General features: G+C 41.8%; 1 pseudogene across 1 annotated transcript; it reads right to left on the bottom strand.

Annotated features, from left to right (window-relative positions):
- Positions 1–17233: 17233 nt before the first annotated feature.
- On the bottom strand, positions 17234–18568 carry LOC306660325 (pre-mRNA 3' end processing protein WDR33-like; annotated as a pseudogene). The gene is made up of 2 exons: positions 18545–18568; positions 17234–18184 (listed from the first exon to the last, which is right to left on the bottom strand). The product of its transcript is annotated as a pre-mRNA 3' end processing protein WDR33-like (transcript).
- Positions 18569–19639: the final 1071 nt, after the last annotated feature.

The following is a 19639-nucleotide window of genomic DNA, read 5'->3' as shown; positions in this document are numbered from 1 at the left end:
TGACTAGAAGACATTCCATTTCAGAAAGGTTAAAAATGTGGGTCAGCATAAAAAGGTAAAGCCAAGAATTGTAGGAAATCTGCCTCCCCGCATGACAACAACAAGATGCAAAATTATCTAAAGGCACTTTTCCAGGCCCCTGGAAATGGAGCCAAGGCTTGCGGCAGCCTGGGAATGCTTATTAAAGACAAACAGCTGAGTCAGTGACAGCTTTGTGGCACTCACCTTGCCCTAGTCCTCACCCCCACTTTCTAGCTCCACAGTAGCCTTGAAAAACAACAGCCCATTTTTCCCAATGCAAACTGGCAGCCACCAGACAGAGCAAATGGGGATTGTATTAGTTCATTTCATGCTGTTGTAACAGAATACCTGAGGTTGGGAAATTGATAAAGAATGAAACTTAATTTCTCACAGTTCTGAAAGCTGGAATGTTCAAGGTCAAGACACCAGCATCTTGCAAGGGCTTTCTGACTCTCATCACATGGTGGAAGGTAGAAAGGTGAGAGAGAGCAAACCTGTTCCCATAGCCATTTCTACAACTGTATTAACCCATTCCTGAGGGTGGGGCTCTCATGACCTAAGCATTTCCTGAAAGCCCCCACTTCCTAATACTGTTGTCTTAGGGATGAAGTTTCTAACATGTGAATTCCAGGGGACACATTCAGACCATAACAGAGATGCAGGTCTTTCAAAGATTTATTTAAAAAATTGTCCTTATCTGTCCTATCTGGCGGTTCTCTGAAAAAATCCCACCAAAGAAGCCATCTGTATTTGACCTGACTTGGTATTTCCTCAGGGTGGAAGGCCTTTGGCCAGAGGGCATTGTTGAAAATGACAGGTAGGCATTTAACTTTGCAGCTGCCTAAGGCAGTGGGTAACATTCAGCAAACAATCCATTAATCAACAGACCAACAAAATTGACAAACCTAGATGAAGGAGAAAGGGGGTGGAGATGAAAAGACTCAAATTAGGAATGAAAAAGGAGACATTACTATTCTCATCCTTTTGAGAATAAGAGGATTATAATAAAGAAAATGAAAAATTGTATACTAACAAATTAAACAACTTAGATGAAATGGACAAATTCCTAAAAACAAACTACCAAAACTGACTCAAGAAGAAATAGAAAATCTAAATAGGCCTACAACAAGTAAGAGATTAAATTAGTAATTCAAAACCTTCCCAGAAAGGAAAGCTCAGGACCAAATGACTACAATGAAGAATCCCACTAAACATTTTAAGAATTAAAACCAGGCTTTCACAAAACTTTCATAAGACTAATATTCAAAACAACAAAAGAGGTTGAGACACTTCCCAATTTTTCCTCTGGGGACAGTGTTTCCTGCATATTAAAACCGCCATGTACCATAATAGAGAATATTACTGTAGTATATTCTCTATTAGTGTAGATGTAAAAATCTTCAGCAAAAAAATTAGCAAACTGAATCCGGCAGCATATAAAAGGACTGCATACAATGTCTAACAGATTTTTCCCAAGAATGTAAAGTTGGTTCAACATACAAGCTGAAGGGTTATAGAAAATAATATTCCTCCCCAAGAAAAACAGAGGGACAGTGTGGCCCTGGAGGAGGGAGGGAAATTAGCCAAACATTAAACCTCTCCCAATACATTCTTTCCACAACAATGGGCCCTGAGGGGTAAAAGTAAACTTTCATCTTTTCCTGGGTTCATCCCCAGCATCCCCATCAAAAGCAAGCATTTACCCCTTCCCAACTCCAGTGTATCTTGAAGGAAGGAGGCAAATACTGAAATGCTGGGCCATGGACTTTTACCCTTCCTCATTGCAGATGAGTCCTGGAAGGAGAAAAGCAAATAGTGAAGTTCTAGGTAACAGTGGGTCCCAGAAGAAGGAGATAAGCAGTGAATACTGAGTTATGAGCTTTCCCCAATGACTATGAGTTTCAGACTTTGTACAACTGCCTTCCAATTGCACAACTAGCCCCTGACTGTCCAAACTGCTCGTCATCGTCAGTCTCCAATGAAACCATAAAACTCAGTCTCCTTCTGTAACTCGAGGGCCATCTCTATACCCAGAAAATGGGCCCTCCCATGCCTGATGGATGGACCTCACTGCAGAATAAAGGGAAGATCGCTGATCCGAGGTTTGCTTCCCGTCTCCTGCCTCCATCATTTGTGGGCCACGAGTTTACACAAGCGATCAAAGAAAAATAAATAAACTAAACTTCATCAGAATTAAACACTTCTTGGGTTCAAAGGATAAATCAAACACGTGAAGACATCATGGAAAGAGAAGGGTAAATTTTGCAAATCAAAAGCACAATGCAATGTCCTTTCACCCCCTCTAGGCTAGTTATAAAAAAGACAGAGTAACAAGTGTTAGCTAGGATTACAAAAAAACTTGCAACTCTCACACCACTGGGGGAATGTAAAATGGTGCAGTCACTTTGAAAAGTCTGACAGTTTCTCAAAATTTCATCCGTGGATAAAAGGATAAGCAAGATGTGATGTATTCATTCAGTGAAATGTTATTTCACCCTAAAAATGAAGTGCAGATTTATGCTCATGGATAAACCTGTTAACAAGCACAAGGGGTCTTTGGAAGTGATGAAACTTTTCAAAAGTTAGATAGAGTTGGTGGTTGTACAACTGAAGTTTTTTGTTTGTTTGTTTGTTTGTTTGTTTTTTAAGATGGAAGAAGTCTTCGGGAGTAATTGAACCCAGAGCCTCAGCAGCAGGCCAGACCTGTCATCTGCAGGCCAGCTTTCTTCTGGGTGGCTCCACTCTCTGGTGGCCTCCTCCACTTGGTGACCCTTGCAGCCCCAGGCTTACTTTCTCCTAGCTTCAAGTTGAACCCAAAAAGAAATTCTCTTTTCTTAACCTTTCACCTAAGTTCCAGCTTGAGTGTGTCCCTGGCCATCCCAAGACTAACTGTTGTGACTGGGGTGGGCGGGATCTGCTGACTGGCCTGGCCTGAGCCTCCCACCACTCCTGTGGCTTTTGGGGGTGGGAGAGAGTTGACAAACACAATAAAACCCAGGCAAAGAAAGAGGGGTCAGGAGGTGGTTCCTCAAAGATAACTGGGGCTTTCTTAACAAAAGCAAACACAGACATTAATCAGGCAAAACCACCAGAGCTTGCATATCTAGTTATGTGACCTTGGGTAAACCTCTGTGCCTCAGTTTCCTCATCTGTAAAATGAGAATAAAAGTAATACCTGCCTCCTCAGGTGGTTAGCACTTAAATGATTTAAGTGATATAAAGTGCTCGGACATAGGAAGTACTGCATAGTATTAACTATCATTAATACCAAATGCAATATCATCCCTTGTTGGATTTCTATAATCAGGCTCGGTTATCACTTTGATTATTTACTTCCTCACCCAAATGGGTCCTTCTTTAGTTGTCAGCAGTTTTTGAATGCAGTTCAGCAATAGTTAGTTCTTGTTTTTTTAACTGACTCTAAGTACTTTGCAAATTTCTACAAAAGACATTGAAGCAATAATAATAACAGCAGCAGCAATTCCTGTAAAATTACTAGGACCGACTTATTATCCTAACCAGATTTTCCTCCTAAATGTTGTAAGGCCCCCCAAAAAGGAAACCCCAACTCTGTCCCATGGATGGATGGCAACCCCAATCAACCGCAGGAGGCGTCACTTGATGCAAACCGCAAGAGGTGTTTATTCCAGCGCGCTGGGACCCAACTCCAGGAGTGGAGTCCCTAGCAGAAAATCTTGTAGGTTTATAAAGGCAGAAACCACACATCGGGAGGGGTCACACATGAAAGGGGGAAAAGGGGGAACAAAGCTGCCAGGAAATTTCAAAGGGGGTCTGGGTTTGCTGACAAAATGTTTCACAATGTTTTACAACAGGCTGTAGATTCTGGTCAATAGTTTCTGGTAATCCTACTGTTTGAGCACTATCTGGCTATCAGGCTCAATTTACTCTTTTACTCTCTGTTTGGGAACAGAGAACAGCTTTAAGGGCTTTGTTCCCATTACTGGGAGGGAAACCTTAGGGAGTTGAGATAAAACAGACAGCTTAAAAAAATGTCCATTCTTTCATTTCCCCATTTTCTTTTCTGGTAAGTTCTAATCATGGAACTTCTGTCTCTATATACTCTTCTCCAAAGCTATTTCCATGGCAGAGGGACTGGTATTGTTGCCTGAGCATTAGTACCTGTACAGCACTTACTCTTTCCCTGATGAAGGTGACTAGGTGATTTCAGGCAGGCAAGAGCCCAGGGGGCTGGCCACCAATTAGCAGCCCCTTGTTTGCAGTCCTTGATAAACAGTCCTTGATAAAGGCAGGTAAATTTGGTAATCAATGGGCTCCGGAGATCCTTGACATTCCATTCTTCCAGGGGCAGTCTCCAACTTCCAGAGGCAGATGATTTTATGGCCATTTCCTCAATTTGACCTGATCCCCTATTTCTACACTAACTACCTGTTCCCAATTCTGGCTTCATTCCCCCCTCTAATCTCAGGAACTCCATGCTGCTGGGGAAGGAGGTCGATGACCGCTCTAGCTTCTTCGAGCTGGAAGTGGGTGGCGTGGGGCAAGCAGCTTGGAGTTCCTTTTCTAAAAATCGGGTCAATCAAGGGGTCCCAGGAAGAAGCCTGGTTGGGGAAGAGCAGGTTGTAAAGTCATCTGGGGGCGGCTGCTTCTATGATAGAAGAACAAAAAGACATGAGTACTGAAATGAGATTAGCACAAAGTAAATGTTGCAGCATCTGAAACATGCCACTGAGTATCATGAAAATGGCAGAAGTTAATCTCTCACCAGGAGGTGGAAGAACTGAGAAATTGTTCCCATAACTAGGCCTAGCAAAGGCTGGAGAGAACAAGGCCTTTATTTGGGGACTTTAACATTGTCATAGATGTCCCCAGAAAATATAGTTAAGCTACTTAATGTCATCTGATTTTGTAAAATATCCCTTTATTGGTATAACCTGTGTTTACTAGAGATCTCTATACTTCTGTTACTTAGGAATAGATAATCATACTAGCAAACATAGATTAAGTCTACCTGTGTAGCTTAGGAAGGTCTTAAACTGACTAAAAACTTCTGACTCTGGCAGTTTCTCTTGATAGTTATCAGGCACATTTGCTGAAGAATCTTTCTTTCATTTGTAGCTTCCAGCCTTTATTCTAGTGGGCTAATGTAAGTGTACATCTTAAGTTACATTTAATTATTATTTCCTTTAAATGCCCAAGAATGGCTATATTTTGGTTTTAACTGTTTTGCTGGGTATCTAAGATCAAGCTGGTCAAATTGACCTGGTTTCTGTCTTGTTAAAGAGTCAGCTGAGTTCCCACAGGGGTCACTCATAGAGAACTTAAGAGCGGCTCCTTAGCTCCACCAGTGACTTTGATTAGGCAGGGTCTCTTGATGAGGTGACTTCCTTTAGAAACATCAAGGGATGTTTCCCCTTTTCCATGACCCTCGTCTGCAGCAGATGCACTGGATAATTTTTCATCCTCTAGTCTCAACAATCTCCTTGATCAGGAGGTTGTGTGACCCAGAGTTGCAACGCTCCTTAGAGAAGTTCTCTTACTCCCTGGGTTCAGGCTAACATTGAGGGCAAGACCCAAATATGGACTTTTCTTGACCTCTGTATTTAACTCCAATTTCTAAGTTGGATCTTAATTATCCAGCAAGCCAGTCTCACCAGTCATAAATTAAGAGTAATGGGCTTTAACTTTAATGTCCATAACTTTACAGTTATTTACCCTTTTATCTAACTGGAGTCTGCATTAGTACTGGAAGTTACCACTATCTATTCTATAGGTGATGGCTTATTATCACAAGTTACCTAGGTTGTTTGTTCTTGGAGCAGCTACTTCTGCAAAACATTAACAGGTAACAGTTTTACAAAATGAAATTAGCAAGAGTAAAAATATATTCAGCTTGTATAATAGCTATCTTGAATTTTGATTGAGAACTACATTCTATCCCCTATTTGAGATCACAGTACTTTTACAACAAGAACCAATCTTTTGACTATAACTTTAAATAAGCTGAAGTCTGGCTTATTTTGGAGTCACTCTAACATGCAGTGAGATGGGAGGCAGAGCCTTATCTCAGGTAAGGCAGGGCTCTTTACAGATCTTAAGTGTTCTAATTCTGATGTTGATCTTTGCTTCTTTTCCTTAAATACCATTAAGTAGTTTACATATACTGTTTCCTGAGTCTATATAAACTTTATAATTAACACAATTTAACATAGTATCTAAAGCATGAATCAAAGAAAGGCTGAGAGAGCTTTTAACTTTCCTTTTGTGTGATTAAGTGGCAAAATGTTTTCATGTTTCTTTCATATTTCACAATATTAAGCTTTAAACAAATCAGACTCTAATGTTTAGAAATACATTTACACTTGAAATTCTTTATCTCAGTGTAAAAAGTAACAAATTTTACACATACCCTATTGATAGCAGGTCCTATAATAGAACATTAAATGATAGAAATAAATCCCCAATAAAATTTACTCTTTATAAGTTTAAGATTACCATTACAGACAAGTTTAATCTGGAGGATAGCAGAGCTTAATAAATTCCTTGCTTTAAAAACTTGTGGTCCTGAAAAATATGAACACATTTAATATACAACTAGTGACCATTTCACAAATACCTTGACACTTTTATCTTACCAAATTGAGTTTTTAAAGAGAAATGTATACTCTGTAACAAAGTACAATACTCTATAATAGTTGTTTAACCATAATTGTATACACCCCAATTTTTAAGACTAATTGTTCTAACGAATAAACTTAATAGACACAAAGTTAAGAGTAAATTAGTGTTTCAAATCCTTGTCATTTTACCATATAGATTAAACTTTGGTTTATATCAGAACGTTAGTATTTCACCTTAGGAAAAACCTTCAATAGTTTTAGCTGTCTCACATACATATAACCAACTTAGTTTCACACAAACTTGTTGAAACTTGCCCTTTACTTACACAGACTTTCTTAGCACTTACTTAGACCCTCATGTATTTCATCACACAAGCACTTTCTTACCCAGAAACATTTCCTTTTTCCTTTTACTAAATATATTTCCATACCCAGAACCTTTTATTTTCTCTTTCCTATTCGTTGTCCCCTTTTTGTTCACATTCTGAAACAACTCTTATGAAATTTCTGAATTTAGATAAATTACTCTATTTTAATAAGATTAAATATTCTGATGTTTATAGTACTCTAATTGAAACACAGTTGAAACTTTTTGGGACCCTTTGTATATAGAATTGCACTTGTTAGGACATAACTCTTAGTAACCTTGTTTTTAGTTTAGTGATGACACAAAGCAAGTTTAAACCCTTTTATTTACCAACCTATGAAAACACCAATAATGTTTAAGTATGATACCCCATGGAATTTAATGAGTTAAAAGTACTCGATGTTATTTAACAATTAGCATTTTAACTTTGTAAATTAATCAGATGTCTCTACAAACACATTAGAGTAATCCCATACATGTTGACTCTAATTCACTTATTCTGTAAAAAACCAAGATATCAGACAAGTGTCCTGAACAGTATTTGCTGTCTCTTCCCTGTTGAAGAAAAGTCCTAGAAACAATTGATATTAGACATTTTATTAACATCAATATTTTATTAGCTTGACCACCTAGAGACTTGCAAGTTATTTTCAAAGACATTTTACTCTTATTAGTTTACCCAATTTGAACCTTTTTTAAATCACGTGAATTAAAAGTATCTGGATCCATTTTTAAATTTTAATTTTAGGAGCGCTCAGTTTTGATACAGACAAAACATGACATCAGACAGCACAACATACAAATAACACAAAATCAAGCCCTTGTAACTTTATGGGTGAATCTCCATTGCAGTGTAACAGATGTTCAAAAACTCTAGTTGAATAAAAAATAGAACTGATCAAAAACTCATGAGCTCAAAAAAAACATATAATTAAAAATATAGCATTTACTTTGCTGGAGTTTTAAAGACTCTTTTTACCTTTTCGTTCCCTGGGTTTGAGACCGGTCTCCTACTGAGCCTTTAGGCTTCTTTTATTTATATTTCAATGTAAGCCTTGACTGAGATCTGGAAGGATCTAACAGGTTTTAACAGAAACTCTGTGTCTAAGGCATTTTAGCCATCTCATCCAGACAGGTTGGATGTTAAAATTATGAGACTTTATTTTTCATTACTTTTGAGACTGAAGCTACTTTGCTAAGTTACCCTTCAGGGCTGTCGGGAGGGGGAGTCCAGAGAAGGAACCTTTGGGATCCACCCGAGAGTAGCCCGGGCTGAGAATCCCCCAGTTGTTCCAACCCTTCCTCCACCTCCGCCACAAACACACAACAGAACCAGATACAGACGGGCGCCAATCTCTGATCCACCAATTGAACCCCATCAGCGCCCTTACCGACGGAGACTACCAGGCGTCCCTGGCTCTCCTTCCACCCTTAGGGCGTCCCCCAGGGCTGCAACCTGTGGCCCCCCAGGCACGTCTGCCGGCCACTGTTCGGCCACTCTCACGAGTCACCAAACGGCTGCCACCGAAACCGAAGGCGCGCTCACAGAACCAGACCAACTAACAAAACACAAGACAAAGACAGACAACTTCGGGGTACCCCTTCTTACCTCCAAGGTCGACTCCGCGGATGAGGGGGGGCCATCTTATCCCGGGCGAGCCCCCAAATGTAAGGCCCCCCAAAAAGGAAACCCCAACTCTGTCCCATGGATGGATGGCAACCCCAATCAACCGCAGGAGGCGTCACTTGATGCAAACCGCAAGAGGTGTTTATTCCAGCGCGCTGGGACCCAACTCCAGGAGTGGAGTCCCTAGCAGAAAATCTTGTAGGTTTATAAAGGCAGAAACCACACATCGGGAGGGGTCACACATGAAAGGGGGAAAAGGGGGAACAAAGCTGCCAGGAAATTTCAAAGGGGGTCTGGGTTTGCTGACAAAATGTTTCACAATGTTTTACAACAGGCTGTAGATTCTGGTCAATAGTTTCTGGTAATCCTACTGTTTGAGCACTATCTGGCTATCAGGCTCAATTTACTCTTTTACTCTCTGTTTGGGAACACAGAACAGCTTTAAGGGCTTTGTTCCCATTACTGGGAGGGAAACCTTAGGGAGTTGAGATAAAACAGACAGCTTAAAAAAATGTCCATTCTTTCAATGTAAATTCCAAATTTTATCAGTTTTGAAGGGTTGCTACAAACAGAATCCAGAACCATAGAAAAGAGAACGCGTTAAATCAGGAAACGAACTGCCTTCACCATGTCAATGCCGAGTCTGACTCATTCCCGGGTTCCCTAGAGATTTACCATCTCCATGAGAGAAGAGGCCCCCCGGGACTCCCCCTGACCCCACAGCCCTGGTATTTGTTTGTTTACTGGGTGCTGTGCCAGAGGAAAAAGAGGCAGAAGTCCAGGTCTGTACAGGTCACATTTCATTAATGCTTATTTCTAGAGACAAATGGTTCCATTAAATGCTGGAAAAAACTTCTTGCTCTTGTACCAGAGTTGAAAATGTATTAATTGAATTTTACACTCATTGCACAAAGTCCTCTTTACAATACAATTCTCAAAAATGCTTCAAGTGATTTTGTATGAATAGTTTCAGAGATATGGTTGTAAGATATGGCTACTCCAGAGCTGAACAATTCAGGAGAAAAGCCATTTTATTAGCATTGTCAACTTAGCTACAAGGTGACCTCAAGAAGGAAATTAGCAACTCTATAGACTATTAAGGGAATAAATACACCATTAGTTCTGATGTGCTGTGAGAATTAAATGGGATGATAAACACAAGGCTCTGAGCCTGAAGCTTAGCTCACATGAGTTGTCCCCACACCCTTCCTAACAGAAGGAGGAAGTTCTCAATTCCTCTTTTTTTTTTATTAGAACATTGTAGTTGTACATAGTTAAGTAGTAGTTGGGTTCATTTTGACAAAATCATATATGCATGGGATTTGATCTAGTCCTTTTTAGTCCCCATTCTGTCCCTTTCCCTCCTCTTCTCCCTCCCCCATTCTCTTTCCTCTACCCTGCTGATCGTCCTTACAGTCATTCATTTATTCATTTTTGACTGGTGCTTTTTACATATGCATAAAGGTTCAATTCCTCTTTAAACAGCAATAAGAAGCTATAGTGGTGTACAAATTCCTGTGTGTTATGGAGATCATAAATTGAGAAATACATTTTTTAAAGAGAAAACACTCAGTTTTTCCTTTACTAGTGAAACTGGATTTTCAGCCTCTGCAGTTGTGATGTGCAGCAGACCCCAGCCACCTGCCTGGAGCTTTCCGTCCAGGTTCTTGTCTTGCAAATTCAAAGATTAAAATTCATAGGCAAGGAAGACTGAATACAAAAGAGTAGACTTTTATTCAAGTGAGAAGAAAAGAGAGGTCCTGCAGGGTGAGAGGGGACCCTGGAGGGGTTGCCATTTAAGTGTACTAGTCTAGGGGTTTATATAGCTACCAAGTGGGGGTGTTGGTCAATATCTATGCTAATCAGGTCTTGGAAAAGTACCAAGGCTGCTGGTCAAAATCTATGCTAAACAAATAATGGAACAGTACCAATACTATTGGTTAGCCTTTGAGTCTGCAGCCTTCATGCAGATCTATTCTGCCTCCCTATTCTTGTTACTTAGGAACAAAGGAGTTGGCTGGAATGTTTGAAATGTTTCCGCAGGTTAACTTTACAGAGTAACCTTTTCATTAAAAAAATAAATAAAAATCCTTAATTAGGGCCCATTACCTACCTATCTTATTACGTATAAAGAGGAAAGCAAAAGAAAGCAACGACAAGAGACTTAAGTACTCTGACCACAATCCCATTGCAACATCACTAGTGCCAAGCCTCTTGGTCGGTCTGATTTCTGGTTGTCTGGACAAGGTGACCTGGTGGTTTCAGTGTTGATGTCTGTTGACCAATTCTACTGCCTGGCGGAGGTTCTGCTGTATAGCAGAACCTTTCGGGATTGCTTGCAGGAACGCTTTCCTCCACTAGAAATCATCAGCATGTCCATTTGGGGTCCCTGCCTTCCCCTAGCCAGAAAGGATGCTTCCAGCTAAGGTAAGTCAGAGAGCTCCATGAATTGTTCTAGAACTGGGGAAGAGCAACAGAAGCAGTGAACTCCCTCTCAAAACCTGCTGACACTCATCTTGCTGGTCATTTGGTGGGAACACAGTCTGCAATGAGAGAAAAGCTGACACAGAGAGAAGCAGAACTGCAGAGCTCAGTCAGTCTCGACTCTGGTTCCAGTCTTCTCAGACACCCACCTGTACCCCTCTGCTCCCTGGGTGTTTCCCTCCTTGGGTCTTATGAGCTAAAGAATTTTCTTTTGGCCCAAACTAGTTTGAGTTGGGTTTCTGACACTTGCAACTGAAGATGATAATGTAGAGCACCTCTTTTTATTTTATCTAATCATCCCCCAGGACCATGGGGTGGCATGGTTTTTAATATTTCACTAAACCTATGCTACCCTTCAAATTTAGCTCATGTTGCAACATGCTGTTACCTCAGTGGAAACTGTAATACGAAGCTGCTCTCCCCGCCCTTTCTGGTGCAGCCATTTTCCCCGCCTCCCAGCCACTTGTCAATCTGTGAACATCCTAGCTAGCTATTGGTTCATCTGTAAGGCCCCCAAAAAGGAAACCCCAACTCTGTCCCATGGATCCACGGCAACCCCAATCAACCGCAGGAGGCGTCACTTGATGCAAACCGCAAGAGGTGTTTATTCCAGCGCGCTGGGACCCAACTCAACGAGTCGAGTCCCTAGCAGAAAATCTTGTAGGTTTATAAAGGCAGAAACCACACATCGGGAGGGGTCACACATGAAAGGGAAAAGGGGGACAAAGCTGCCGGGAAATTTCAAAGGGGGTCTGGGTTTGCTGATAACATACAACATGTTTCACAATGTTTTACAACAGGGCGTAGATTCTGGTCAATAGTTTCTGGTAATCATTCTGTTTGAGCACTATCTGGCCATCTGGCTCAATTGACCCTTTTATTCTCTGTTTGGGGCTATTTCCTGGAACAGCTTTAAGGGCTTTGTTCCCATTCCTGGGAGGGTGACCTTAGGGAGTTGAGATGACTGGGAGGGTGACCTCAGACAGCTTAAAAAAATGCCCATTCTTTCACATCAGTCAGCTTGCAAGTGTCCTTCTCCGTTATTGGTCCCCTGTGAGCCCAGCGGAATTCAACTACTTCACAGCAGCTACCCCGCCATCTTTTCTCTCTTGCTCTTCTCTCCCTGACTCACTTTCTTTCTCCTCCTTTCCACTCTCTCTAGCACAGGCCCTTTCTCTTTCCTTTCTCTTGTCCTCTCCTTTTCTCTCTTACCCTGCAGGGAGACACTCTCTTTGCTTAATAAACCCTCTTATGTGATTTCCTGTGTCCGGTGTGGTTTCCGTGGGATTCCTTACAGAAACTCGGAGTTCCTCAGTGGTGTAGAATCCTAACATCTGCAGGCCTCACAGATATTGTCTCTGTGGGTCCAAAAGAGACAGGCCAGAGAGCAGCTTAACCCCAGCCTGGCAGGTGGTCAGCTGCCTAGAGCCCCTTAGAATCTGTGGCTCCCAGTTGACGTCTGTCAGCATGGAGTTTATTACTGAGGAGATCTAACTTTCCGAGAAGGGAATATAAATTTTTCTTCTAGCAAGTTTGAAATCATTCAGTTTGACTAAAAAGTCAACTCCAGGCTCCAAAGTGGTGCATGCCAGCCTGCCAGGGCAGTGGTACATGGGTTGGATTTTAGATGAAGCTTAGTGTTTTATGAAGTAACAAAAACTCAACATTTGGGACTGGGATTGTAGCTTAGCAGTAGAGGGTTTGCCTAGTGTCAGGTCGGAATTTAGGCGACCATAGGGGGCAGAACAGAGCAGCTGAAACAAAGGCCAGACCACCAAAATGTGACCGATCAAGTGGGCTAGAAAATTCCACTGACCCTTAACATCCACCTGTCACTCAGCCAAACCCCCTCCCATTCCAGCCTATAAAAACCCTGGGCAGCCGGGACCACGCATGATTTTCTCCGGGTCCCTAATTGAGCTGTACCCTGGGGGTCTGGGAATTTCGCCTGACAGCCAAATTCCAATAAAGCTTGCTTTGGCCACTTTCTGTCTGATTTTATTTGTACGCTAACCATGCCCCTGGCTTACACCTAGCATATGTGAGACATTGGGTTCTATCCTCATCACCACAAATAAATAAATAAAATAAAGGTATTGTATCCATCTACAACTAAAAAAATATTTTAAAAATACTCAACATTTTCAAAACTTCCAAAAAGTCTCTGGGAAACCAGGCAGCAGCCGTTCACTTGCCTTCCAGCTGGCTCCCCACAAATTCATCACAAATATAAGCAAAAGCACTGCTCAGGAAAGTGGCCATAGCACTGCCCTGCCTGGTGGGACAGCCGTGGAGAAGTCAAGAACCAATGAGGTCCTAAGGAAATCAAGGTAGCAGCACCAGGCTACACACCCTTTCTAGAGCCTAGTGCTATGCCGGGCACATGGGCTGCCAATACTGCTTCTGCAGAAAGCCCTGTGTTTCCTTGGAGGAGGGAGGGTGTGCTCTCTGTATTTGATGCCATCACTGACAGAGTGTGGGGGCCGCTCCCTGGCTTTGTCAAAGAACACCATCAGATACTGCTAACACCACTACTTTATGTAATAGTTTGACTTTTCAATGGGATATTTTTTTCAATGTCAAAATAGGTCAATTTGGGTGGTTTTGAAAGAATGGACATTTTTTTAAGCTGTCTGTTTTATCTCAACTCCCTAAGGTTTCCCTCCCAGTAATGGGAACAAAGTCCTTAAAGCTGTTCTGTGTTCCCAAACAGAGAGTAAAAGAGTAAATTGAGCCTGATAGCCAGATAGTGCTCAAACAGTAGGATTACCAGAAACTATTGACCAGAATCTACAGCCTGTTGTAAAACATTGTGAAACATGTTGTCAGCAAACCCAGACCCCCTTTGAAATTTCCTGGCAGCTTTGTTCCCCCTTTTCCCCCTTTCATGTGTGACCCCTCCCGATGTGTGGTTTCTGCCTTTATAAACCTACAAGATTTTCTGCTAGGGACTCGACTCCTGGAGTTGGGTCCCAGCGCGCTGGAATAAACACCTCTTGCGGTTTGCATCAAGTGACGCCTCCTGCGGTTGATTGGGGTTGCCATCCATCCATGGGACAGAGTTGGGGTTTCCTTTTTGGGGGGCCTTACAGTTTTAGCTGTAGAAAATCAATTCAAGAAGTATTCAACAATTTGGGAAAATTATTGTTTATGTAAGAGGAAGTCCAAAGGCAGGGTGGAATTTGTGTTGGCCAATTTAAGCAGACTCATGTTGTATGAACATGGTTCTTGCCACAGCTCTGTTCTGCTGTCCAAAGTCATCTGCATCTTGAAAGTTGCTTTTCTCTTGGTCATAGGGTGGCTTCCAGCAGTAGCCACAACTACATTTTCTTGCTTGCATCCTACAAGAGAAAGGGAAAGTCACTTCTGGAAGCCTTTCAAAGGGCAAGGAAGAATGTTCCCAGAAGATTTCAGCAAAACACTTCTTATATCTCATTAATCAGAAGCATATCACATGATAATTCCTGAACCAACCCTGGGTAGAGAGGAAGGAACTTCCCTTAGGCCAGTCAGGTGCACCCCAAAGCCAAGAGTGGTACAGTCAACTTCTCCTGCGGCATATGGATTATTTGGGAAGGGGTAGGTAACTGAATGTCATTTTGTTTCTATCATGCAGGAGATGGAACACACATGGCTAGACAGCTACCCAAGAATATTGACTAGCTTTAAGTTTGAATAGGTCTAATTTGCAATTTCAACATAAATGTGCTTTGCAGTTAATTCTTCAGTTCCCACCTCTCTATCCTGTACAACATAAGAAGCAGAAGGAAACTCACCAAGAGAGACAGGATGGCAAATCACTCACGTGGTCTCCCAAGTTCTTGCTGGGCTTCTTTCTACTCACAGGCTCTTACTGTGGCATGATAAAGTTTTCATCTGGAAAGGACATTTTCAACATCGTGGCACCATGACCAGAGCCATGATTCACTTACTCCTGGGTGCAGAAGAATATCCTACATCGGAGATTGTCCTTGTTCAAAATGCAGGTCTCTGAGCCTCAGTCCTAGAGATTCTGACTCATTATGTCTGCATAAGACTCAGGAATCTGCACTGAGAAAATCTGGATTTGGATTTGGATGCTAGTCTTCTCTGGATCATAGTGAGAAACAATGACTGTGGGCCACTTGCGGTCTTAGCTTGGGCTCCCCAGCAGCACATCCAGAGATAAGAATTTTTATGACCACAATCAACTAGAACTTGTCCTGTTATTGTTTGAATGTGAATTGTCCCCTGAAAGCTAATGTGTGAGATAACATAAGAAGGTTTAGAGGTGAAATGATTGGGTTATGAGAGACTTTGATTGGGTTACGAGAACCTTAACACAATCAGTTAATTAATCCTTGTAAGGAATTAACTGAGTGGTAACTGAAGGTGGGTAGGGTGTGTCTAGAGGAGGTGGGTCGTTGGGGGCATCCCTTTGGGGTATATATTTTTTATCTGGAGAGTGGAGTCTCTCTCTGCTTTCTGATCATTATGTAAGCCGCTTCCCTCTACCATACTCTTCCACCATGATGTTCTGCCTCACCTCGAGTCCCAAGGAATGCAACCAATTGCCTATGAACTGAGACCTTTGAAACCGTGAGGCTCCAGATAAAATTTGCCTCTCTAAAATTGTTCTTTTCAGGTCTTTTGATTGCAGCAATGTAAAAGATGATTAAAGCAGTCTCTAGGAAAAATAGTTGAGAAATAAGGGAGGAGACAGCATGCAGTGGTTCATAGAAGCTCAGTTCTGGTTTCATCTGGGGCTCCGACTATTCTCTTTTGAAGGCTATTTCTTGCTAGCTTATGGGGGAGAAGTAGTTTCCTCATTTTGTTAACAAGTATTGAGATGGTATCAAAGGAGGATCAGGGGAGAGGTATGTAAGTCCCTCTGAGACTGAGCTCAGAATGTGAGAATATTTGTGCCTTGTGAGAATTCATTGTGATAGAGGCTTTCAATGCTGGGGTGGAGTGGGGACATTCTCTCTGAGGCAGAGGTTATGCATGGGCTCTACAACATGGACTTCTCCTCCTGAAGATGACCTTGGCAGTGCTATGGCTGATTTCACAATTAGATAATACAGCAACCAAATCTAAAACCCCAAACAGGAATAATAATCTGGCAGTAGGTTGACTGTGCCAGACTCTTCCTATCGTGCCCGGGCAGAGATTTTTCCCTCACTGACCAGGCCTTTTTTTCTGGATTTGTACCTGCTTTCCCTGCCCATCACGCTTTCTGCAGCAACATTCTCTGCCACTTACCAGGTACATCATGGCAGCCCACACAACATTACTTCTGCTCCAGAAACTTCCTGCTTGATAGAAGTACCTTGGGTGGAACTGGTCTTACTTAGGAGACCATCATACCATTTACAATGCTGGGTTTTGCTAGATTGGAGAAATTGAAGCTGGGTGTGGTGTTAGGTTGAATCACAGGAAAATGATATCAAATCATTTCTGACCCATAAAAATGGCACTTTCATATGATCCAACCCAGCAGTCAAGTTCATGACCAAGCACAGCCGATCAGACACTTCTGCCCAATTTTGAACCTTGGAGGACAGAGGCAGTCAGAAGTTTTTCTCATGGTAGCAGATGCTGAGAAGGGTCTTGCAGCAGGAGGGGGCTGTCCTTGGGGGCGGAACCAGCAATAGCCAATGTCAAGCCTGGGAGCAGCAGAGCCCTGAGGCTGTCCTGAGAGAAGATTCCTGCTGCAGTCTTAGCAACGCTTCACCCCACTTTGGTTCCCATCCAAACATAGAGTCTTCCCACTGAGCAGATGAGCTTCAAAGGCTCTTGGAATGAACCCCTCCTTGATTAAGTTAACAGGAGTAGGTTCTGTTGTTGGTGTTTCAAAGCATTAATAAATACCCCATCTTTGGCCACTGAATTACAATGGTTTTCAAATAATGTGTTTATCAGTTTCCTGAGAGAACAACAGTCACCTATGAAACAATCCAGGCCAGCAGTGGGTCACAAGGCGGAGGTAAGGCATGTGTGGGGTATGGATCCATTTCACTTATTTGCTTTTCAGATTTTTAAAAAATTTCTTGTATTTTTTTTAAATAACTTTTTTAGTTTTTCAAATTTATTTATTTATTTACTTATTTTATGATTAAAGACTGAATTCTTTATTTGAAATGAAATAGTCTTGTCTTACACAGTAGATAATAAAAAGGAATAACATATACACATTATTAACCATAAATGAAAAGAGAAAACCAGTACAAAATGCAGCAGACAATCTCTAACATATTGCAAAGGCTGAAACCAGGACAACGCTACTTCAGAAAAGTGGCAGCAAAATAGTGAATGTGTGAAAACAAGGAAAAATATTGTGTTTATAGGGTGCAGAAAGTTTCCCAGAATCTGACAGAGCCCATGCATCTCTGCACCCAGAATACACTTAGAGGATAATTTAACCATGATGGTAGGGACTACAGAAAATGGTATCTTGTGTATATACCTGGCCTCTCTAATCGCCTTCTTATGTGCCTGGAACATCTTGACATTGTTCGTGTTCGACTGCCAATATTTCACATATCCTCCGTGGTCTGCTGTCAACATCCACATGTCATTATGTGACCAAGTCATGGCCCTCACTGGCACTGGGCTATCGTGAGCCTGTAATATCGTTTCAAAATTGAAAGTGAGTCCATTCCACAAGGTGAACTCTCCACCAGAAGCTCCGGTAACCAACCGTCTTCCTTCTGGAGTCCACCTGACAACAAATACTGGACACTTAATTTGTTGATGTCCGAACACACTTTGTTGTTACTGCATTCATAGGATTATTCAACATTCCTATAGGTGGAACCAGATCATTATAATAACCTGCATCAGGCTGAATTGCCTCATATCTCTCTGGTCTCTTTGCCGTATTCTATTCTCTAAATACTTAGTTACAGATGGATTGTATTCTATGGTTTTTCGGTTTACAGCTCTTCTCATTTGTTTTCCATCAAAGGTAAGCTGCCGCATTGCCTGCTGCTGTGCGAAGTCAGGTCGTTTATAAAACAGTTGTCAAGGTGCCTGGGGTTGGAACCGTGGCATATGGAAAAACCGAGGAGGAGAACCAATTTCTGTGGCCACGGTGATGTTGTCCTTCTAGTACCCATCAGGCTTTGAGCAGAGCTCCTAACGGTGAGCGAAGCGTTCGTCTTCACAGTTGGGAACGTCTCTACTCTCCTGACTCCTTCCTCCTCCTCCCTCAATGCCTCTCCTCCAAAACTGCAGCTGCCATCTTCCCCAATGAGCCACCGAGTGCACCTAGTTCTTCAAATTTATAATGTGCAGCTATGTGTGGTATTATAAAGACTTTTAATGTTTCCATTGCTATAATTTCTTCTTGTCTCTAAATATTAATTGTGGCCTTTCTCATTTTTTAAATATTTGCCAGAGAGTAACATATTTATAGTTGTTGTTTTCAAAAGAAGACTTTGATGTATTAATTATAGTCTTTCTTACCTGCAGTTTCTCTTTTCCCTTCATTATATTCCTCTACTTGGCAGGAGGGATTTGTTTCTTTACTAACACTCTAAATTTGGTGAATTTCTGTGCTTTTTCACAGCATTAAAATTATTATGTGAATTAATCTGGACAAGTTCAACAAGCATGTATTAAGGGTCTACTATGTGACAGGTACAGAGCTGGAGAGAGGATGGCCCAGTATCAGTAAGACGGGACCCTGTGCCCCCAAGAGGTCTAGACAAGAACAGCCTCATGAAAACATATTTTTATTTTTTATTTTTTAAGAGTATATGATTTTATTCATATGAAACAGAAGAATAACAAGCACAAATGTATACTGATAGAAATAAAGTGGTTGCTTCCTGGGTTGAAAATTTAAGTGGAGAGAGACACTAGGACACTTTCTGTTGTGATAGAAATAAGTCTATTTCTATTTGGGTAGCAGATATAAGGATATGTACAAGTCAAAACTCATAAAACTGAACCCTCATGGTCTGTGCTGGAAAACACATTTTTAAACAATATAAATATAAATGTTGTCATTGGATGGAATTAATAGTAATTTTTGTCTTTTTAATTCACTTTTGCATTTGCCAATATTTTGGTGATACATTTTTAAATTTATCAGTTTTTCATTTACAAGACTTGCTAGTTACGTAATCAGAAGAACACGGAAAATCAAGATGGAAGTCCAATGGTATGAGGAAGAGTGGCATTTCACCTTGAATATGGAGATTTTAGAAAGACCTCCAAGAAACTCTGGGTTGTGATGGGGAAAGAGTCACTCAAAGAAAGTTAGAGAATGTTCTAGACAGAGCGAGCAGCATCAACGATGCCCCGGTCATGGGAGAAGAGAGGCCCCGTCCTGGCTGTGTTGGGCCCCAGAAAGCTGCCTCCACGTCTGCATGTTTCCCTGCCGCGCCCCACCCAGCACAGGCGGGCACATGGACCACAGGTGGGGCAGGTACTCCCCAAACTCCTGTGTCGTCGTGGAATGGAAGATGGACAAGGGGAGCAGGAGGAGAGGCGCTGGGCTCACGAGGGGGCACCATTTGATCCAGGAGACCCTTGAGACTCCCATGTGGTTACCAG

The sequence above is a fragment of the Sciurus vulgaris genome (genome assembly GCF_902686455.1).
Source record: "Sciurus vulgaris genome assembly, chromosome: 4".
Taxonomy (NCBI): domain Eukaryota; kingdom Metazoa; phylum Chordata; class Mammalia; order Rodentia; family Sciuridae; genus Sciurus; species Sciurus vulgaris.
The sequence above is the reverse complement of the archived record's forward strand: the minus strand, read 5'-3'. Positions and strand labels throughout refer to the sequence as shown.